This window comes from Dermacentor andersoni, chromosome 1 (genome assembly GCF_023375885.2).
Source record: "Dermacentor andersoni chromosome 1, qqDerAnde1_hic_scaffold, whole genome shotgun sequence".
Lineage (NCBI taxonomy): Eukaryota > Metazoa > Arthropoda > Arachnida > Ixodida > Ixodidae > Dermacentor > Dermacentor andersoni.
This window is the reverse complement of record NC_092814.1, coordinates 185,547,581-185,572,077: the sequence shown is the minus strand read 5'-3', so window position 1 is coordinate 185,572,077 and position 24,497 is coordinate 185,547,581. Positions and strand designations below refer to the sequence as shown.

Here is a 24,497-nt window from a genome sequence, read left to right as displayed (position 1 = left end):
CTTTGAATGCGCGGATCGCTAGCTTAAAGCAAGATCTCGGAATTGGAGCGCGCTTGTAAAAGCGTAAACACGTCAGAAAAAGTTTCAGTCTCGCGCGTCACTCACGTGACTTATGCGCAATAGATCGCCTGAGCTCTGGCCTCGAGCAACTAATTCCAATCGTTACGGCAGCTAGCACTTTTCCGAATTAAGCGCAGCTTTGTTAAAACCGTCGGCATTTGTCGATAACAACTGGAGTCGTTTTCGCACTGCTGTCAACGCCCACAGAGAGAAGTGGCCTCATTTTAGTGTACCAGGTTGAATGCCTCCGAGAGCGTCGCACCCGAGGTATATGTTCTCATAAAGTGGACTACAAACTGGTGGGAATATATTTAGGCACTATAAACTCTAGTAATGACTCGTTGCATGGAGGCTGCGCATCGAAGGGGCTCGTGCGTGAACCACCGCGAACGCGTCGCAACCGCCGCTGGCATTTCGCAACGTCGTTCGGTGCCCATGCATCCGCGTGGCCTACTTCCCAGCCGACCGCGCAGGCCACCATGCAAGCATTGTTCGACGCTGCGGGACGAAGCCCATCCTTGCTTCTCTGTCTGGCTCAATTGCGTGCCGACACGGTTGCGTAACATTTTTCGGCGCTGAAACACATTTCGTCTCACACATTCCTCCAACATCGATATTTGAGCCCACTTTCACGCTGAGAAAGAGCGGGCTCGCGTTTGAATTAAGAATTTATCACGCTCCGAGGCACGCTGTTAGTTGCGGAGGACCCAGTATAGGATATATTTTCTGTTGCAATTCGGCTTCGTCGCTGGAAAAACCGACTTGCGACTTCGTGATTAGAGAGAGGCCGCCTCAGATGCTCAGCCGAGATAACAGCGAAATATTCAGGCAGAACAAGTCACTATACGAGACCCCACGTAATGGGGATACCATCTACGTGAAATAAGCAGCAGAACTTTCTCTTGACAAACTTCCGGAAGTGATAACGAGTTGGTCAGAATCCCAACTCGCCTTCGCATAACTGACCAATTTTGTTTACTCACGTGATCACGAAGCAGGCCTTTATATAATTACAGGGAAAACAGGTAAGTTAGAAAGAAAACATAATTGCATTCCTGGGAACTGGTTACGCTCATTGTTCTTTCTTTAGGCTGATCGCTCGAATGTGACCCTTCCCGCTGGTGTGTTGGAGCTGACTGCTCATATTCGGGCTGCTTCCGCTGGGGCTCTTCGGCAGATTAGAGCCTTTATAATATTCCGGAAAGCACGTCACCGCAAGCCAGTAGCGACCATACAGGATCTACGTGTCATTCTTAGGCGGTGCACGACGCAGACTCAGGCAACAGTGTGGGTGCACAAATGTATTATGAGATCTCTGCATCGAGCTCATATGCTCAGATACTGACAGTAAGAATTACAAAAACTTAAAGAAACTTATCGAGCCCTGGATAAGTATATTAGAAAACTTTATTGAAGTACTTTTGAAGAATTATAGAGCGACGAAAGCACAGCTGTGAACACGGCAGCATGTTTTGAACACTTTTCACCTGGCCACGAAAACAAGGGGAGGGTTAAAAAATAAAATAGAGAATAAAAACTGCAAGATGCTTCGGTACAATGTGCGATGCATCTGGAACCCATGCGTTTTTTTAAGCATAGCACAAACGTAAGGAATAGGTGGATTTTATACACGTATGTACATAGCGTACGATACATGTATACGAGTTCACTATACCAGCACAAGTATGCGAGTAGCAGCTGCTGCTAAATTCGCCTGCAGCTGATGTTTATTGAGCTGTTATCTACAAGCGACAGCACCAACTCAGTTTCCATTTGGACCATCATGACGATTCGAACAGGCGCTGGTATTACAAGCTTCCAGGAGTGCTAAGCCCTTTAGAGCGTCCAAGACCGAAATCGATGTCACAGCTGCCATGGTAAAAAGAGGATTTCGGCATTGCCTATGCAGTAGAACTAGTCCCTCGTTGTCAATGTATTTTCTTTCGATAATTTAGCCTGCTCTGAATGAATGTTCTCGCTAACAAGCTGTCGCAACATGTTATTCAAGTCATCAACCTTGGAATGTGTCACCGAACACGAAAATATTGCTTTGACGCCGCAGGTGTTCGATACAACGAGTAGTGCGCAGCGCACTTGCAAGCGCGTAGATTGTTGCTTCGGCACATGTTCATCTTGTTTCCGCTTGTAATGCTGACCCAGGGCAGTTATAATCCCCATACTCACAGTGACTTTACTTTCGTCAATGGTACTGTTGGCCCCCTGTTTCGTTTCTCTATTCCCAGACGTCGGTGGAAATTGACGTGCGATACCAATGCGAAAACCTAATCTTTTACCCATGGCAACTCTACTGTCACTGTCAAATAGTTTTAATTACTTAATTACGTTTTCTTAGAAAAAAAATTGACTCGTCATCTCGTCCCTGCGAAAGTGGATGTCCAGCTAAGTTCTTCAAAACCACCACTAAAACTGCTGAGGGGCTTGTGCAACGCTTTATTACATTGGAGTAATGGTAGTAATGGTAATTTAGAGTAATGATAGTAAAGGTAAATTTGACAGCACACTGCCGCCCATAGCGGTGCTGTGACAACATTGAAATCACTTGATAGGCTGGTTCTTTTATTACACGAAAGGCTAGTGACATCACCCCCCACGTCGCAAGCTGCCGTCGCCGGGGCAGCTTGCGCAACAGCAATCTTTACCTGGAAACGTATGCGGGAAGCGCTACGTGCTTCGCAATGTTATAAAGAGCGCCTTGTCATCAATTAAGCTTTGTTTTGTGCTTGTTCTTTATTGAAACGCATGTTGTTCTGTATGTTTTATGCGTGATTACAAAGAATCTAGGCACTGTTCGCTTCACTTTGGTGAGTTCTTGAAGCCTCTGCCTTACGGGGGTGCGAGTCACTCTTCCTGGCCTGCACTGCCGCCGGCATCGGTCCACATTTTTGCTAACGGACGCGGACATGAAAAATGCCGACCTTCGAGAGGCTAACAGATTCGCTATAAAACAAAAAGAAAGAAGCGTTCTCTTTGAACCCATTTCAGTGCATGCAGAAAAAGAGAACTGAGAGAGCGAGATAAAGAAAATGATATTCGCGAATCTGCATAAAGTAAGGGATACTTCACATAAATTCCCCAACAACTCTTCCAGAAGTCGTATATACAGGTCTTGACAGTTTTCTGCGAGCATTTTTCACGAAGTAATAGAAATAAGGAGAATCTTATCAAATCAAGAAGATGAAAAGTGCATGCGCTTTTAGTGGGCAGCAACCGCCACTTGTATCTGCCAGCCTGACAAAGACTGGCCACTGGACCACTAAAACCAAAGCAATTAATTATTGCCCCCTCCCTCATTTTGTATTTCACTGGCAGTTCAGCGCCACGATGCTGCTCCTAAAAAACCGCAGCTGATACCATTAGTGATTTTATACACCTCTTCATTTCTGGTCGCGTTAGCTAAACAGGCCTGAGTTGCTGAAGCCATACACACAGACAATCCCTAATTTCCTTTCCAAGTCACGCACCGGCTAACCAGATGATATGTGCTCGAAACAAGACGGCGAAAGTGAAAGCGAGTGGAGACGGAGACAGTGCTGGCAGAGGAGAAAGTGCGCACGACGGACTGCAACGTCACCAGGATAACTGATGTACTGCCACCTCAAGCGTAGGAAGACTCCGGATTCGCGGCTACGTCCAATAAAACAATGGCGCGAAGTATTTCTTTCTTCGCTCCTTTTTTCTTTCCTTTTCAGCGTTTGCTACGCAGCCGCCCCCGGCTCCGTATGCTCCAGATGTGATTTCTTTTTACCCAACTTTCTTATTGCCGCCACGAAACTGGTTGCCGCTGCTCGGGCGTATGTCAACATTTGAGGCTCCCGGAGAAATGAGCCTCAACAGGGTTGTCAGAGGAGGCCGAGTGCTTTATTGATCCTGTTCGGTAACGAGACCTTAGTTATCGCCAGTTCCAATGCGCGAGAAGGAAGCCTCCGGGTCCGCCAATTCACCGCCTCCCCCCTCTTCCCCCCTTGCAGTACCCTCGCCCCCTTTCCGATGAGGATATTGGAGGGGTGCTTTGCGTTCAGTGAGCGAACGCTTAGGTTGAGGTCTATTGGAGCTGTTCTCTTTATTTTGCACTTCTGCCCTGGCGCTTCCCCAATGCTCGCGTAAACATTGCGGCAACGAGGTTAATGGTCGACGGAGCAACGCACCATGAACGAGGAACATGAACGGGCGTTGCGGAGATTTGCTGCTCGACCCTCTTGGCTTTTTGGCTGCTGCACCGCGCTCGTGAAAGTTGTGCAATACCCGGTAGAGGGTGAACACGGGCCGCGGCTAGAAATCTAGCATACATGAGTAATTTAGTTGCTTAGTGGAGACCGCCACATGTGGTGGCTGTGCTGAAGCAGTGAAAGACAGGCGCACATCTCGCTTGGAAGGCTGCGTGCGAGACTAGTTAGCAAATAGTAGAACGCAGACCCCCACATCGAGCGTGTAACTTCGTCACAGAGCTGTTCTGCTACGCACATAAATATTCTCGCCTATTGTTGAATCAGAAATTTCACACAGCGGCAACGTCATCACTTGGTGCCGCTAGCCTCGTATTCTCGGAAGCAGTTTCTGCAGCAAGCCTTCCTTGCGCTCTGTAGCGAGGCCTGATCGGCCTTATATCTACACGATACGTTAGCACAAAATCACTTTCTCTGTTTCACCGTGGGCAGTAACAGTAGACAGGGTTGAATGCACGCACAAGTGAAACGAACCTCTTTCGCTGCAGTAGAGCGTATGTGACATTAGTGCAATTTTCTGTGTTACGGGCGGCTGGGCCTACAACGCAGTCTCATCCAATTTTACTGCGCCATCTATTTTTTTCGTTCCTTTATTTTTTTCGTTCGTTCTCCATACGCGCGCATGTGACGCTGCACACTTTCTGAATGCGGGGCCCGCCGACTGCTGCGGCACGGTCGACACGCCGCCGGCAATGTGCCGCCTGCCGTGCGCCGATCCCGCGGACAATCCAGCAGCACGCCTGAAAAGGATGTTGCATCCGCCGTGATTCGAGTCCTTGCGTTGTGTCGCTTTCGCCATGAGCGCCGCTCGGCGCGCTGGTCCGCAACGACCGCTGTGATCAAACCTCGCGCGACCGACGCCGGTCGGCCGACGAAAAAGTCAGGGCGCATTCGCGCCTGTTCTGGCGTAGTTCGCTTGACACGTACTGGATGCACGGTTTCTCCAGATAAGCGCGTATCTTTAGGTGACGAGCTGTCATGCCACCGGGCAATGCAATAAGCTCGCACAAAACACGCTAGCACCTCGTTTCAAATACGGGCAGTGCCAGCCCCTGGGTGTGAAAAATATATTTCCGTTATTGGGGCAAGCAGTAGGATGCGAGCAGACTGGCTGCTATGGACGCGAAAGAGCCTCATTAATTCGTATGAAAGCAACAAAGCGACGGCTTCCACAAGGTTGTAAGTGTCTCCCAACGTTCGCAAACAAATTTCACGTGCTGATCACGTGCGCAAAAGCATCCAGATACTGCGCCGCAGCAGGGCTGTTTCGAGCTTGGAATGTGGCCGCGATGGCGCCATAAAAAAAGACCCCCGAGACGCAGAACTCAATAAGACAATATTAACGTTGTTGGAAGGGACGCGTTAGTGCACAAATTGTGAGCATGCACCTCGACATGTTTGCCACGCCATCTTTCGCTGCTTATGTACATGCTAGGCGTACTGTCGGGCTAACGTGTCAAGTTATGATTAATGCTAGAATCTCTCTTTTCAGTCCCTTGGATGTCACATGTATCCACCATCAGACATGCGTCGTGAATGCCTATTCATTCTGTGCGTCTAACACCTTTGTAGGATGGTACAATGCCGTCAGGGAAGCGATGCGTATTTCTTTCTGTTCATTTTTTCGCGAATAGTCACGCAAAGAAGGTCGTCAGAACTTTTACAAAGAAGACATTTAGATACGTGGTGAGGATGGATACGGTCAGCGTCACGTACTCGAAAACAATAGAGCAACAAAGCCGAGGTGATTTGCGATGAATAGTGCCTTATAGGCTGTACTTTCCGGTTGTGTCTACGGGAGCATAAAGTATATCCAAATAAGGCATAGTTGATTTTTGCCGCAGTAATGCAGTATTATACGAAGTCCAGCCTCTGAACGAAATTTGTCAAGTGGAAGGTGGTGATCACGACGCAGCAGACGCCAGCCAGAGTCTGAGGGAAACTTCAAACGAACATCGATGGCCTAAAACGAAAATATGAGTGAGGATGATCATGATCTCTATTGGCATCCTCTTTGAAATAGTCACCTCGCCTGCGTGAGCTAATGAAGTTTACATCTATTTTAGTCCAGCGTTTTGCATGTATACATCATTACAATATACATTCTCTCCCTTAGTTAAAACCTCTATTTCTATATTGTAAACTTACCTATGCATCTAACGACCCCGGCTCCATCTTTTCCCAGCTTTTTTCCACCGATACTCTAAACGTCGCTTGCTTATCTCGACCACTGGCCAGCTAAAGCTCCCGTCTGCTTTTAATCCCAGAGATTCTGGAAGGTGGAGGAGCGGAAGCCTATACCCGCCGTGGTGGCTTAGCTGCCATGACATCGAGTCACTAAGTGCGAGGTCGCGGGATCAAATCCCGGCCGCGGCTGCCGCATTTCGATGGGGGCGAAATGCAGAAACGTGTACCGTGCATTGGGTGCTCATTAACAAGCCCATGGTTGTCAAAATTAATCCAGCGTCCCCCACTATGGCGTGCCTCATAATCAGGTGGTTTGTTTGGTAAAAAAAGATACAAACAAAAAGAAGTCTATCAATGCCCTCTGTGTATAATTATTTCACATTTCTTCCTTACTGGTGGCTGTAAAAAGTAAGTGAGATAGGCATCCACGATTGTTTGCTTTTCAACGGGGGTTTTTACTTGTCCTCCGGGAAAAACAATAGCATGCACTTGGAAATGATATATGTGCCTCTAGAAGTAGTTTAGAGTAGTTGCCCTATTTAGAATGAACAACACAAATGCGATTTTGGGATGCATGCTTGGCGAGTCAACAAAACAGAAAAGAAAACGTACAAATAAAAGTGGTGATACTGCGACCCTATAACTCCCTGAACACTAGCATTCGTCATTTTTTATTGTTTTACACTTTTTGAATGAGGTTGCATTTCCGTTCTTTCTTACAAAGCTCTCTCATTTTAAACATGTTTATCGCATAGGTGGCATTATCCTGTTATAAGTTGCCCACTCTGCGAAGCACGATTGTTTCTCTTTCTTTCTTTCTTTCTTTCTTTCTTTGATGCGCCCAAGTACAGGCAACCGCAACTTGCTTATTTCTTCGCTTCACCAACGTTTCTGTAGCGCGCATGTTTGCAGCTGGCAGTTAGCTCTCTTCACGTGATGCCCATGTGTGCAGACACGAGACAGGCATAGGTACTACTGCCTAGTTGGAAAGGCCCCCTCTGCGCAGCTGCACGACGCAGTAAACGATGGATGATCGCCGTTCTCTGTATTGCTTCATATCAGATGTTCCCTAGACGCGCCGCTGAGATGTTACCATCATTCAGGTGGAACACTTGAGGAAAGGCGGACTCGCCAGTGCGATGTTTCTTCCTATGTTACATAGACGCAACAGTTGACTGCTTCGCTGGAGGTCAGTGAGCTATCGTCTCTCTGAAAGAGACAATAAGGGCAGCGGCAGAAAATGGTGCTCGTGGAAAAAAAATAGCAAAATGAATAAATATATAAATAAGAGAAAGGGAGGCAAGAAAAAAACGAGAGAAACAACTAAACACTAAGCAACTAAATGAAAATAACTAAGTGCTGTTGCCTATAGCCTGAAATTTAGCATAGAGAATAGATTCTAAAGCTCCCTTTGAAACATTTATACCTATTTGTTGCATTGTCTTAAGATTATGGATAAGGTATGATTCTCTGTATCATCGTCCAGGCCCCTTCAACCAAGAAACACACGGCCCGCTGACACACGGCCGTATCACCGGCAGTGTGAATATCACCCCTTTCTTTTCAATTCTACACGCTCTCCGTTAACGCACCTTTGGGCATTGCCTCACCCACACGCCTTAACCCCTCTTCCTTTTAGAAGAACCATACCCATATATACTGTGCCGAGGAAAGCATATGTCGCCTTGAAAAAGACAAGTCCACTTATCGAAACGTTGGCTCCCGCTTTTACCTTGTTCTCGTTTTGCTCATCGAACTGAAGTAAGGAGGATGACGCATAAAACGATGATCCATTTATGTTGTCTCCAGGTCAGTTATGCCTCTTAATACAAAAGTGTTCGCGTCAGGTGTTAGCCTCAAACGCGACACAAGTTCTCCTTTCTCGAAGGAACACTGACGGTGTGATCTAGTATACAGCATACTCGTTAACCGTGCTCTGTGATAAATTTTCTGCTCGTGTGAAGTATATACACCCACCGCATCACCACAGTAAGTCACCAAATGGGGCGTCAGTGCCCACTGCTTCACCTGTTTCACCGCGTCGGCAGCCAGCGTCCGAGGGCAAACAATCTCGACCCCACTCCGCAATGCAGGCACGCCTAGGCACAAACGCATACAACACGACCAAATAAACTTCTCCTCCGTAGTGCCTAGTCAGAGTCAGATATTTAAAGCAAAAGCCCTCACATTTTCCCTCTCGCACCCGCTCTTACTCGCCCCTGCGCACAAACTGCGGGCGCCTCGGGAAATGCCCCGCCCTGCTGTACTTGCTATCAATTGCAAAGAGGCATCCCGCTACTATTGAATGCTGTCCGTAAAGAACTCGTGTTCAAGTAACGAACATTAGACAGACATGGAGAGACACTGCGGCTGGCCTCAACTTGGACTTGACTATTCGTTTGGTGTTAGCGCCTGTTAGCGCCATGTCTGTTAGCGCCAACACGCACATTCATTGTTAGAGCATCGGGTGGCATACTACGGCCGTAGTAGAGCACGACGCGTCACCGCCGAGGCCACGGCATCGTTCTGACGCGCCGAGCGTTTTGTTTACTATTCACAACAGCGGATCCGTGGCGCGCGCGGCCGTCCCCGTTTCTGTTTTCCTCTCGCCGAGACCTTTTAGCCGTTGCGCGAACAAAGAACCGCCGCCCACGCCACGCATGACGTGAAACCAGCCGCCGTCGCGCAGTGCGCCTCCGGAAGCGGCGCGCCGCTGACCTCCCTCAGGCCGGCGTGCTGATCCCGTGCACGGCGCACCGGCGTCACGTGCCTCCGGCACGCAGCACGTGCTGCCGCGACGCAGGCTCGCATACGCGGCGTTCGTTGACGTCGCGTAGCCGCCGCCTTCGGCGTTACGCGAGAGGGTGTTTCCCGCGGGCGATGCGAGGCGGCATCGCTCTTTGCCGAGCGCGCGCCTCCAGACTGTTGGCCTCTGTCCACAGTGAAGAGCGCTCGAGCATTGTTCGGGCAGAGAGCGACACTGTCCATTTCGGCCGCTCCTGACTGGATGAAGCTGTACGAGAGAGGAGGAGAGAAGCGGCCTTAGCCAATCAGCAGCGGCCGAAACGGACAGCGCACTAGGTGGACTCTAACAGAATACCCCGCTGCTTTCGTTTTAGTTGTTCGTTCTGCACAATTCTTCCGAAAAAAAGAAAGGAAATAGGGCATACCAAAATATTGGGCATTACTAACCTAACAACAAAGGAAGTGTGGTCCTGGCCACGTTGCTCCCTTGTGTTCAAGCTGCTCTATATTCTCAGCTCATCATTCGCACGGACTCGACTCAAGCCATCCATGACATGCGTAGGGTATCTCGGTCGACTCTACTCTCAACCAGCGTTCACCGTCTTGCTGCCACTACGAATATCCTCACACGCGTCCATTGGGTGCCTCGAGCAGCCCTGCCGGGTCTCCTTGAAGCAGATTTTGCAACTCACCCACAGATTACAACGTACCCACTTCCGCATTTTCCTGAAAAGCCTGCGGACGACTGATCCGGCAAAAGGAAAATCTCCGACGTACCACACGAGCTCTTCCGTGTGGATCAGACCTCCCTGGTGGATTAACCCGCTGACAGGAGGTTACGTTAAGGAGGCTGCGTGTCGGGGTCGCACTCACCCCGTCTGTGATCGCTCTCTGGCCACAACAGTACCATGGTCCTCACGGAGCAACGCGCCAATTTTGTGACACATAAATCCAAAATGTGACAGCGACACACCTATTAGGGACGTGCCCAGGACTTCATCTAAGCCGTCTCCGTCACCTCCGGGCAACAGGCCTTCAGCCTGGCCGCCCACGCGACCTTGAACGTTGGATTCATGGACCATATCATCGTTCACTTCTAGATTTTTTGCACGAGTCAAATCTGTTCGCTTACTTTTAATATGCTTTTTTTAATGCCTAAGGGCAAGCTTTCGAAATAAAAAAAAAAAAAGTGAGGTAATGCGGCACAGGACTGCGCGGGGATAGAGTTTGTGGATGGACAGCATTTTCACGCAGGCAACAGGTATATCGCACTTGGCATATCTACTCACTGCGCGCTTGTGACACTCGTTTATGACCCGCACTTATTGCACGTGCTATAGGCACACAGCAACTTTACCCAAATAAAATGTTCATGATGCAAGGGCAATCTATTGTTTAACCAAACGTAACGCGGTCAAGCAAATGTAACGTGATGACGCAAATGTTTAGATGCAGACGCAACCTGTATTTAAGGTGACAGAAGTGCACACTACAACATTTAAATTCACATTAAGTTACGAGCTTTTCCCAATATGCTGGCGGGCCAGCAGGCGATATGCGATGCGCTACCTGATGATAGTCGCCTGCATCATTGTGAAACCATTATATGATGTTGATGTGATGTTCCTGCCCTAGATATTGGGAAGCGTGATATCACACAAATAGGTTCGCAACGTAATAGCGTCTGATAACGACTCTTGATTGGCTTAAGTGGTGTGAAATAAACTTAATGGCTGTATCAACGAGAGGCCGTTCCATAACGTATCCAGAAAAATCCACAGCTCTTAAGTCCTTTCTTGCAGTTCCAGTAACTGCTCACACAAAGCTTACTCAGTCACAGTTCTTCCGCTTTCATTTACCATTTCTTTATTACTTCTACTTTTCAATTACAGTTAAAACTCGATCTAACGAAGCCTGACTTTACGAAATTCCCGATTTAACGACGATATTTCCATTTCCCGGCAGGTATGCATAGGGTTGAATGTTATCATAAACCTGAATTAACGAAACAAACTTGGCCGAAATCGATTTAACGAAGTTTTTCTTGAAATAATTAGTGAAAAATGCGGTGATTTCTTTCTAATTTTGACACAGACGGGTTCTTCGAGCGTGCGCTCTAAGCTATCGCGTTAGAACATCTAGGCGCCATGGTCACATCCCTGCCTTTATTTTGACGAGGCTGCACGCCGCGCCCATGCACGGAACAGCCCACTCAACACCGCCTCGGTGGAGCCGGGGCGGTGGTGGTACCTTTCGTTATTGCATGGTTTATGCGACAGTTGGCTGGATAAGCGGCAAATGCAATGCCGCGGTTGCTTTTGCGTGCCACTACGCTACAATTTTAGACTTGGAAGGACCGAAAAATTCCTTTCTCAATTTTACGAACTTTCCGATTCAACGAAATAATTCGAGCTTGGTCATCAGTTAGTTAAATCGAGCTTCAACTGCATTAGACACACTTATTCTCCACTATGCCTTACTTGACAATATCAGGCCCCTCGTTTCAAGTAATTTTTCTTCCTCAAATCACGAAATACATAATTTTGGGCTATATTGCTTGACTGCTATGACTGTTGCTACCCAAGGCTTTCTTACTACCTTACACACTCTGTGTCAATGACGAGTCTGACTCATCCAGGAATATTTTTTTTTTCGTCTACCGAGTGCCACAGATGAGTGACAGTGATTTTAACACTTTGGCGTGAACGTTGCTCTATCAAACGGTACCTGCTTCCTAGAAAACTTATTTGTTTTAGGGCGTGGTTGACGAAAAGGCAGCGGAAGTCTGGCTCTTCTGTGTTTCAAAAAAGGCGGAGCGTAGTAGGGTGGCTGCGACAACAGCTGCCTTTTTCAATGCCGGAATCGCGGTGTCTTTGGATGCCACTTCGCCTCAAGCAAGCAATAAGATCTGGAAAACTCTAGTGAGTTGTGTTCGGAGCTTCAACTTGGTATTGGTGATTGCGAGGAAGATATAAAGCCCCGCGCTACCTCTCTCACGTGGACGTGGCTTCACGAAAGCGTTTTGCCACCGGCACCTCTACGGTCAGAGAAACCTCAAGTGCTACCGGAAGAAAGTAAGTAATCACCGTTATAGGACCCAACTTTTTACAAGGACAGCACTAAGCACAGCGTCCCTGACGGTATAACTGCCTCACCAGCATTATTCGTGCAGAAATCATCCACCGCACACACACACACACACACACACACAAAAAAAAAAAAAAAAAAACAGCTGATTGGCCATGATGGAAAGCGAAGGATAACAGCTGTCATCCATGGTCGACGGAAGACGCGCCGCCCTCCGTACGAGTAATGGCGCAATGATTTGCATGGATGAAGCGAGTCACAAAAGGTCCAGCACTTGTCCGGTAGATCGTCTGTTTGCCATTACGTCTTCTGCCCAATTCGTGACATCCTCATGTCATGACTTGATGCGCCTGCACTTCCTTTCTCGACTCCGCACCACGCTCAATACATCTTGGCCCATAATAAAGAAGAAAAAAACGTAAATGCGGTCCATAATTGATATATGCCTCCCCTTGGCTCTCGTAGAAGTCAGGCACCCGATGCTTCAGCGAAAGACCCCCCGAAACCAACACATGGGCACCACACCACATCATAGGTACGCCTCTCAAACCAAAAAGTCTCTCTCTCTCTCTCTCTCTCTCTCTCTCTCTGCAATCGCACTGACAATACTGGCTGTCCAGTGCTCGCATACCGATCAGTCATGAAACGCTCAGATGTAAGAGAATATTTATGAATTTGGCCATACATAATTCGCGATGTCCGCTACAGCTTTCGGACAACTACAGTGAGCATGCGGCAGTTTTCACTGCATTCGATGTGCACATATTAAGCAGCGGACAGTATCTTCACCTAATGCAAAAAAAAAAAAAGAAATCCTGTGTAATTAACGTCCATCATGAGGTTCAGCACGGGGTATTTTAACAGATATCATGTTGGTATAATCTAAGGATTCATCTCGCTCGATTCTATTCCTGTCTTATGAACCACCGTTACCGACCGGTGGATACCAGTGATAAGGTGGCCGGAGTGCCACTCGGACCACTGACGAAGCGCGAAAAGAAATAGCCTGGGAATAGAATCGTTGGATTACCTCGGTCCATGTTAGACGCTAAACCGGCGTTCATCACTTGTTAGTATCATAAGTATAATCACTTTCATTGATCTGTATCGGAAGAGAAAGAGGAAAGGCATGGATCTTAACGAGGCTATTCCTCCACCCACCCTACATTAAGGGTGGAGGCGAAAAATAAAGAAAAAAAAACAGGTCAACAACCGGGAGAGAATGAGAGTCGCATGTTTACAGCAGTATTCCCCGCGTATTCAGAGGCGACCTCCACGAACTGCGACAGATTTCCACATGCGCTACGATCGTCGCCAGGGTATCACTATCATTTGTTCTGCAAACATCCTGTCGTAAAATTGCTTTAGGCCAGCAGGGAGAAAATGGTATTGGCTGCAGGGTAGTGAGACAGCAGACATGTTCGTTAGTCTCGCCTCACCTGCAAGGGTTACACGCGGCCATGTCAGTACCTGACCGAAAGGACCGATAAACGATCGGGAATGCGGCGTACAGGCACACAAGCAACGCAGCTTGCGTCGCAACTGCAGAGCCTAAACGGCAGTCTAAATTACCACAACATGTGAAGGGAAAGTGCATGCCACAATCGAGAAGTTCCACTAAATTAAATTGCGCGGGCAGCAACAGGGCCACTCTGTGGCGGGGCACGCTGCTACGATGGCATTGTCGTTGGTGACGGTGCGAACTGACGCGTCAGCCACCGATGGGTGGCTTTGAAGTGTGCTAGGAAATACACGGACGTTTCAGTTAACAGTTTCCTGAAGGAATGCGTCAATCAGTTTAAAGATTATCCTAACCACAACGCCAAGGCATATTTTAGCAGATTTTGGAAGCGAACATCTACAAAGTGATGGCAGTGTTATGATTTTTTTGCGAAGCAGACATGACTTCATTAATGATCAGCTTTAATTTGAATATTTCGGAATGTTAATCAGATAATATTTTTTTATTATCTGCTTGAACATTGCGATTTGTTGGGCAAGTAATGTCCTCCTCTTTTGGTGATCTACCTCAAATGGCCGAATTGTCCTATATGCTCGATGCGATGAAAAAAAAAATGGTTCGAACTAAAAGGAAGCACGTGGTATATGTTAATAACAATAAACTGTTTCAGCTGGAGTAGTCTTGCAGACGAATTCAATAACAATGACCAAAAGACGCAACTTTTTTTTCTGTCCCTCTAGAGTTGACTTTTCAGTTTAGGCTACGGGGGCAATAAAAACCGCAGCCAGGATGGAATAATGACAGCGGGTCTTCGGCTGGCACCTTCTCGCAATCAAAATTAAATAAATTTGTAGAGGATAGCTAATCACGTACAGGAATATATATATATATATATAGAGAGAGAGAGAGAGAGAGAGAAAGAGAGAGAGAGAGAGAGACACTTCTAAACGGAGGCAGAAGTGGTTTTCACAAGACCTTGCCGTTCGGGGGATCTTACGCGAGTGCTCGGCCGATTTTGCACAAGCTTTTACTCTGGCTTTCCGAACATCAAGAACAAGAGGCCTGCAAGAGAAGTACATTTGTCAAATATCACGGTGCCGTTACGCATTGTCATTTATCAGTGGCCTTTATTTGCCTCGACAACTATTATCTAACGTTATACGCCTCCTGGAGCCCTCAATGACACTTCTTCGTTCCTTTAACATCCCATGCGTGCACGGAGTGCTCCCCCACTGATGTTAATTAATTGCTTTCAAGGATCACTGAATGCGCACTGCCGCATCGGCACTGCTGACGACAATCAGGCTGCGGTTTCTCAGCAGCAGCCCAGCGACTGCTGGCACTGCCGCGCGCTTTTCGAGACATGAGTTGCCCATGATTTCGCACTTGTTTACTTGCCCTACGCAGCTTTAAGCGAGGAAAAGCGCTTTCCATCCTTTGTCTCGTCGAAGCCATAGCTCTAAATTTACGCAAGGAAATTGAGCTAGAAGGACAATAAAATAAAGGACGAAACGGTTATGCGAAATGCATGCAACTTCTTGACGCCATTCTGCTGATACAGACGGGGCCCAAATGCGGCGAAATTTATGCGCATCCTGATGCCAGAGGCCTGCGAACGTCACTGCATCCTTATTATGCATGTGTTTTCAATATAGACGCCGTCAAATGTTGACTTTTAAGAATTAACCATTGAGTGTCGTTCTTTCTTTATCTCCGCAATCGCAAGAACAATGCCGCAATAGATAGGCAAGGCATCTGAACAAAAAAGTAATAATTCACGTCACAAACCATCGAAACATGAGTTTGAACTAGCGAGCCTTTGCTTCGACGTTAGCAGTCAGCTTTTTATCCAGTGCGTGCGATTCAACTCAGGTACAAAGCTATTTACAAAATATTTTTATAGCATTAGTACAAGCAGGACCAAGATGGGGATCGAACAGCAATCGGCACCACTTCCTCATCTTCTTCACCGCAGCCGCGCTCAGGAGGCCTTTATTTCCTGCTGTTCCGTATCATGACCTCCGGTGGTAAAAACACCACCCGCGTGTATCATATAGACACCGGTCGTCGAACGAGTGTGGTATGGATTGAGCATGGATACACGAAAAGCGTCACTTACACTTGATGTTGACAATGACGAGGAGAGGCCAGCAGCGACGAACTCATACGTGACGTCAGTCACTTGTCGCACCGCGCGGCGTGGACCGCTGTAACGTGACAGTAGCTTCTCGGAGAACTCTATACGCGGTGTGGGTGACCAAAGATGCGCCACGGAACCCGGGGAAATGTGCTCCTACGGTATACCATAAAGGCGTCTCTAATTCTCCTTGGAGGCATGCACCTTAGCGCAGGCGAGCTGCCACGCGTGGTCAGCCCGGGCGATGGCGTCGCGCGCATCCTATTCACTGGCAGAAGGCATGCAGTCGATGGACGTGTCCAACAGCAAGGCGGATTCTCGGTCACGCAAAGGACCGAATGGTGAATGACCGGCTGCGTTATGGCGGGAGATGAACTATAAACAAATGTCACATATATGTCAAATGAAGATGCCAGTCATGACTGTCTGCCGCTACACACTTCGCGAGTATTCCGGTGAGGATCCGGTTAAAAACGCTCCGTGAGGCCGTTGGTCTAAGGAGTATAGACCGTTTTTCCGTAGGCGCCGCCATATTGTGAACGCGGTGGCGCCGCCTATGAGCAGCGCCATACTGGCTTGGGTGAAAGCGGTCTTTTGCATGGCAGGTATACGCTCGGCGGTAGGTTCTGGCGTTTGTTTTCGCGGTGGTGCGGTCTGTTTAGTATGACGTGCGTCTTCTACGTGGTAAACGGTTCTGTGAGACGTGCTGAAATGGTTTAAGGCGTCATATGGCAGGAATTTCTGCTGGCGTTGAGGTGAACGGAACACGCAGCGCGATGTGTGTGCGCATATTTGAGCCCACAATCAGCCTCGGAGATCAATTGTGTATTCATGAATGTTCCAATCACTAATGTGACCTTATTGCAGTATTATCCTCTATTTCTAAGCTGTGGTTTAGGAGCCATGAAACATACGCGACGATCGTAACAGCGTGGGTACCGTTCTGCTACGATAGGAGCTGTGCTGTTATACTTTGACAAGCGTTCAAACAGTTCGCTGCAGGTTACATTGCGTGACTACTTTGTTGGATGGATGAGGTTTCCACCCATGAATAATATAGTTTTGGCTAGTAATAGCAGCATACCTTACAGTCTGAATTAAGCTTGTCCAGCAAAGCGACCGTTTACAAACTGCGCGAGCGTCCTAAGCAGTAGTAGGTGCTGGATTACAGATATCTTTGTTCTATATAGCACATGGTCCAAGCATACGACATCAGCGGTTATATATTTATAAACGTTGCGCGGAGTTAGCCCGTTTTCTCTTGCTTTTTAAAGAAAGAGAATGATAACCGATTTTTTTTTTTCGGTTGCGTTCGGTTGTGTTGCTTCAGTTCTCTACGACGAACTCACACGTATTACGGAAATTTTGCGCTCAAAAATAGACATCGCATTTTTTTTATGAGAACCCTCTCATATATTATGGCTGTATACAGGCCAAACAGGCGATACCGAAGCACACAGCTTATATATGCATCGTGCTGGCTCACCAACCGCAGTGATCGCTGTGTTGAGCAGCGCCATGGGCCTCATGCAGCAAGGCTAGCGTAGACATATGGTAATTTCAAGCATACTAGACTTAAAATGCGCGAGAATGATGCCAGTATATCACAAATATTTGATAGCGCCTGCCGCTCAGATGTTTCGAGGTTGCCTTAGGTTGGCCGTGCATACGCTGTTATGTTTTATGTTTTACTCCCTACGCCAATCGATCAGACAGTGAGCTGATTTACCATTTAATGTTGGCAATACAGAGACGCCGGTTTTCTTTGTTGAATTAAAATCGATATAAGCAAAATAGTAAACAACACGTACACGCGCGTACACCGCGGCTGATTATGCGCGTCACATTTTTGCGCCCCCAAGACATATTTCTGCCTACAGTAGTTACCGATGCACCGAAATGCTTTCCTGATGACCTTATACGAACGAACATGGTGTAAATTTCACAAAGTAAGATCTAAAACATCTCGAAATCGTTCCGCAGCGCACGACATAAATACTTTCAAGCGGCGCCGCGCCTGATCGCCCAAGCCAGAGAGGAGGAAAGGCTCTCCGCGCGCCCTATCCTCCTCGCCCGATGAAACGGTCTATATGAGTTGTGCTTGGTCGAAAAGAACGCAGGATGTCATTTATGACAGTAGAGAGGCAGTTACGGACGCGGTAAGTGAGTAATTGGTGCGCAGAACCGGGTGCACCACGAACCAGATTTTGAGATAACGTTGTGGAGGAGAACGTTCGCGACGTCAGCGCAACTTGTCGCTGCGTGCCATCTAGCGTAATCGGTAGTGACGTCGACCTACTTGTTTCCGGAGCCGAAAAATATAAAGACTAGTACTCGACAGAACTAGACACCGATTATATAGGCTAGAACTTCCATTTTTTTTTATCAAACGAGTGATGCGTAGTTCTCACCAAATGAACACCGTTTGAAAGCGCAGTTTTTGTCGAAAGCTCCGAGGTCATTGTACGTGCATGAACGGAATTCTCGTTGGAGTGCGTATTGTAGAATTTTCGTTGAGCATTCTAAAAGTGCAGATGTTGCGATAGACATTGCTTTTCACACTCCCTAGCTGCGGAGCGTCTGGAGGGCTAGAGGATCCCTGAAACAGGGCGTGGAAACGGATGTTGTTCCTCGCGCAGCGACTCCAAAACTTGTGACAAAGAATCTGAGTCGGTTGTCTGAAGGTGCAGTCCGTGCAAAGTCTAAAACGACGCAATTACCACGAATATTTCGCACAGAACTTGGAACTGGAAGCTACAGTGTATTGTGTACAGTGTATAACATGTATTACAGCGTACAGTAGGGTCTCCTTTCTTTTTTTTTTTTTGCATTTCAGCACTTGAGCAGATTCACCGCGCAACAGCAAAATATCTGAGATACATGAAGAAGAACGCGATTATGCCGCCACCAGCGAATCGATGAGTGGGAAGGGGAAGCAACAAGCGTGCGAATTAGCCTATTTCATGTTGAGCATTTCTCCATACCTGGTCGCCTGGCAGCAGCGTAGAAGTATCCTTATACAAGCCGGAAGCTACGCGGCAAGGTAAAGATAAGTATTTGATCTTTAGCCAAAGATGCATCAAGCCTGGAAGGAAAGACATGTGTTTGAGCTACATGCCTACCAGCCTCATTAAGTGATTTAAAGGTACTCCAAACAAGAGCGCCAGTGCTTGTATCATCTCTTCTTTGTGGTTTGTCCTGGGTGTTCGCGCTGAATTTTTTCACCTTAGAGATACAGCGTAAATGGCGCTTTAGAATTTGCAAGTTCGCTACAAGCGTGATATTTGTCCATTTGGAAGAGAGCACATTTAGCATGTGGACCCGCATTGCTCTCAGAAGTTATCAGGCGTAACTGGTGTTTTTACAAACTTTTCGCTACTCGCGTTGCGTTGTCTCACGCCGTGTTTATTTTTTATTCTTTTCTTTTGTCGGGTTGATATCACGTTTCTTTCCCTGATGTCAGTTCTATTGTTCTTCCTTTCATTGTCTTGTGCTCTTTTGTTTTGTTATACTGTCTGGTAGAGCAGGTCGCAACATTTTTTTTTTCCTTTTTCATTTATAGTATGTTGCTAAATCACAGACAAAGAGACAGTGTACCCAACTTCCACGTATTGCGGATGGTAAAAAAACTATTGTTGAGCGCAGCCTTGTCTGCAGTGAAAAAAATGATTAATCGATCCGCTTTCGTGCGGCATCGAGACGATGCACCGCAGCCGACGCACCATTAAAAATAAATTTTAAAAATTAAAAAAGAAAAGAAACGTAAGAATGTAAGAATTGTTGATGTCGTACTTTAGTACAGCAGTCTATGAAGGAAATGCTTATTTTAATAAGACCGCGTCACAACAATCATGATTAATTTGATGTCACCATAAAGAGCCTGCTATGACAGCTGTTGACTGAATTGGGATCATCAACCTTTGTGGGGTTGGGCCAGAAACTTTGTTGATTTTGAGTTCTAAAGCTATCCTTCTTTATGAATATGAAAAAAAATTTACGAATTTAGGCGAGTGTATGAAGCTATATTGTGTTGTAGTATGGATTATAACTAAGGGCGAGAAGGTTAAACTGAAAGTATTAACAAAAACATCGCGACTCACTTTGTTTGACCAGAAACAAAGTCAGGCTGCGAAAAGGAAAATAAGGGGCTGCGAGCAAGAGGTTCAGCAGGTATAAAAAAAGGTAAAATGATCCAAACAGAGGATTGTTGGCTTGGCATAAAAGGCGTGCAGCTGGACACTTTGGCTAAGTAAAATGGCTACAAAACGAGGAGCGTTAAGTCACCGCCTTTAATACCGAGGGGCCGTGGGGGGTATAATATGCATGGGACCATCAAAGAAGTATTCACTGAATATTGTGATTCTTTGCTTAAATGAAGTAAATGTCGCCAGATTATTTCCAAGCCGAATCCGCTTCGCAGCCTTCGAACGTTAGTGGAAGTCACACGCACAAGCTCTAGAGGTACATTAAAAAAGAAAAACTAAATATAATCTCGAGCGATAGAGTATAGTGTTTCGAAATTTTATATTCACTGATTTGGCGGCTGTTATCACTAAAGAAAAAAAAAAGACCAAAGCTCTCTTAACTTTGCTTTTTTCTTCCGCGTTGAGACCGCAGCGCCAGTACATCAGCGTGGCCTCAAGGATTCCAATGTATTTAATTTGTGCCGTTTTTAGCGTATAAAAATTTCACAGAATGTCCAGCGTTCAGAGCGAAAATTCGCGAGACCCAAACAGGCGCTGTAAAAACACATGCGTCACGCAGATCTCGAGCGGGAACAATATGACGTGGCGCCGCCACCTGTCCTTCGCTTCTGAGGCTTTTCTGAGTCGCCTAGTGTTCTGGCACAGTAAGAAACGAGAAGAAAGGGGGTTAAACGAGGGGCCCGATTTTTATTAGTCATATCATACGAAGCCAACAAGCACTGACACCAAGGACAACATAGGGGAAATTATTGTGCTTAATAAATTAAATAAAGAAACGATGAATAATTGAACTGCAAGTGGATGAAAAAATAACTTGCCGCAGGTAGGGAACGATCCCACAACCTTTGTATTTCGCGTGCGATGCTCTACCAAATGAGCTACCGCGGCGCCGTTTCTCCATCCACTTTCTTGGGTAGTTATGTTTCTTATTAGACCCCTGGGAGTGTTAGCCAGCGCCCCCACTCAAAGATCTTGGCGGCGGATGTGGAACATACTTTGTGTATGTGGAACATACTCGTACAGTAAGGGTAGAGTGGCCTAGAATGCTCTATTAAGGGTCAGCCTTTTGCAAATGCAGAAGCCTAATTTACTCATTTCTGTGCGGCAGTTTGGCTTATATAGAAAAGGCTTCTGACCGCGTATGGGATCATGCAAAGCACGGAAAAAGTATAGAAGAAGTTATCGTTAGCATGGCGTACACATTCAACACGATTCGACTATAGGAGACAGTAAAATAGCGAGGCAATGCAAGTACGCTTATCGGTGAGGCAAAGATATCCTGCGTCGCTACTCGGATGATGAGAATTAAGGAAACTGGCAATGAACATGAACAGGAGCGCATTCTTCAGGCTCTCCCGAAGCCACAAATAACCAGCTTGTCCATATTTCTGAAAAGAAAAGTGTGTAATGGCTGCATTATGCCACTACTTCATACTAGGGGGCCCCAACTCGGAGCATCGTAGAAATAGCTTTGAAGGAATCTGAGGGCCCCACAGCGAGTGATGAAATGGAGTGATACGACGCAGGTCAGGCGAAATTGGAGATAAGTGGGACAACCGTTTGTTCATTGCAGTAAAGCTACACATGATGATGATGCCGCCGATAATGATGATTATGACAATGATGATAGGGGTGGTGATGGTGATGATGGCGATGAAGACGAGACGACTAAATTGGAGATAACTGGGACAACCGCTCATTCTTGCAGTACACCTAAACATGCTGCTGCTGCTGTTTCTAATGATGATGATGATGATGATGATGATGATGATGATGATGATGATGATGACGATGACGACGACGACGACGACGACGACGACGACGACGACGACGACGAAGATAGTGGTGGTGGTGGTGGTGGTGGTGGTGGTGGTGATGATGGTGGCGACGAAGACGAGACGACGACTTTTCTGTACAAGTGAGTTATCAACGTTCTGAATGCCGCAGCGCCAGTCAAATGCAGTAAATGTGCTAGTGTATAGGCTAATGTCATTGCAGTACACCCGCCGTGGTGGCGTAGTAGCTTCCGCGTTGCGCTGCTAAGCCCGAGGGCGCGGGATCAAATCCCCGCGATGGCGGCCACAATTCTGTGGGGGCGAAATGCAAAAACGCCCGTGTACCGTGCATTGGATTTAAGTAAAAAAAAAAAAGAACAGGTGGTCAGAATTAATCCCGACTCCCCCACTACGGCGTTCCTCATGATCTTATCGTGGTTTTGGCACGCAAAACCCCAGAATTTAATTTTTATATATTGACATCGCAATACTGTGCGTTCACCAAAGCAGTGTTCAGAGAGAACTTCAAAATGCGCAGTAGTGTTTGTGGAATATTGCAAGCGACATCGGTTTTTCCTAAAAACGCTTCTGCGACATCTAAGTTATTTTTGCCGGTTAACGTTGTTCTTCTTGGCGAAAGAAGTGGTATATCACGAAGTGAGGAGAATGGTGCGTGCAACCCTCTGTGTAGAAGGATGGACCTCAGTAGTAGATGTATATCGCAGTTTCAGCGGAGTAAAATTTGTGAGAAGCTTCGTAAGTGTACACAAAGACGTTATTCAACCAGCTTGAAGCAATGCTGTCGACATTCAGTGTCACTACTGAGCAAGTCGAATTAGTTCTGCAATGCCCGGAGACCTCGGATGGCACAATAAATAAATAAATAAATAAATAAATAAATAAATAAATAAATAAATAAATAAATAAATAAATAGTTTTGCCTGACAAGATTGCTGTTGTGCTTCACTTTCCTCGTCCAGAAGATCCGAAACACTTGCGCAGTTTCCTTGACCTCGCGTACTTCGTGTTTCCGTCGCAAACATTGCGTTGCCGCTGCACAAGATGTTGGCCCCGGGCATTTCTTTAACCTGAACTGACGACTGGTGAGTCTGCTTTCCAAGCCTTCAAGCGTGCCTCAGCGTCCGACCACGTTCTCTGTCATTTCGATGAACGCGCGCCTACCCGTTTGCACACTGATGCTAGTTGTCACTGGATCGGTGCCGTCCTCCTGCAACGTGACAACACTTCACGAGAGAGAGTTGTTACGTATGCCAGTCGCACACTAACGTCTGCGGAACAAAACTACTCGATAACATAGCAGGAATGCCTTGCGGTAGTTTGGGTCGTGCGAAAAAATTCCGGCCGTATTCTTCTGCACGCCTCTTGACTGTAGTTACTGACCATCACGCACTGTGTTGGTTGTCATCGCTGAAAAGTTCGTCTGGACGCCTTGGGCGCTGGGTGCTCCTGTTGCAAGAACTTAATTTTCCCGTGATCTAAAAGTCCGGCAAGAAACATCAAATCGCCGACGCGGCCTCTCTCGCTGCCCCCTGCCGCTATCATCAACGAGAATATCCCTGCAGTGTACTTCACGGGGCCATGAGACTACGCCTTCACTGACGTTGCCACCACTAGCGCCTATCAGCACGCTGCCCTCCAATCACTTCGCCTCTTATCAAACGTGCTGACCCATACTACCACTGAATTATACAACGTCTATTCGGAAATTCACGTCCTCCTAATGCCGGGCTTCGTCGCCAATTGAAGCAGTTTAAGCTCGAGAACCATGTGCTGCATCGTTATGCTTACCACTTCGACGGACACCGTCGGGCTCCGGCTCTTCCTCGTCCGCCGCGCGCACAGGTCCTCGAAGCCTCCCACAACGACCCCCCTGCTGGCCACTTAAGTTTAGGTTAGGTCTAGCCACCAGACTAGAACAACCAGAACACAATTCTTCCATTTCAAGTAAATAAATGATCAATTTAAAAACGCAAAAATGGGTCGAAACCACGACAGAACAATCACAGTTAATGTGAATTGATTTAATAAAGCCTACCGACTACATCTTGCCTGAAACCCCGTTCAGGTAAGATAACTTATAGTTGATAGGCTTTATTAGATGACCTTTATGCTAGATGCTGCTTGCGTGCTTACACCATCGCCTCGCAAAACTTTTCGTTCTGCTGCGTTTTTGAAAGAATACAGACCAAAAGCAAAAGACGACTGAATTCAAAGCATGAAAAAATTATGTATACATGCCTATATATGGCATTAATAAGGGCGCTCTGGCAGATCACTTCTTTTGTCCAGGCGTACGCTGACTTAACGAAAGATGGGCTCATTTCTCTACAAAGCAAAGCCAGCTCAAAGTAAATGAAGATGAACAACAGAGACGATTAACTTTCAGTGTGTGTTGAAAGCATCGAAATATGAACTGTTTGCTCAGTCTAATGGACAGCAGCGAAAGAATATATTAACTGAAAAAAAAAATGGAGACAGAGTGGCGGCAAGAGACTATACGGGATGCAGGGTGCGTAGATTCGACGCCCACCTTGAACGTAAAGTTTGTGCCTGATGGACAGAGAAGACGGTGCC

The 24,497-nt window shown here is 46.9% G+C and overlaps 1 protein-coding gene across 1 annotated transcript in view; it reads right to left on the bottom strand.

The window, feature by feature from the left end:
• Ddr (discoidin domain-containing receptor 2) overlaps window positions 1-24,497 on the bottom strand; it is a 723,836-nt gene that overhangs the window by 475,198 nt on the left and 224,141 nt on the right. The window lies entirely within an intron of this gene.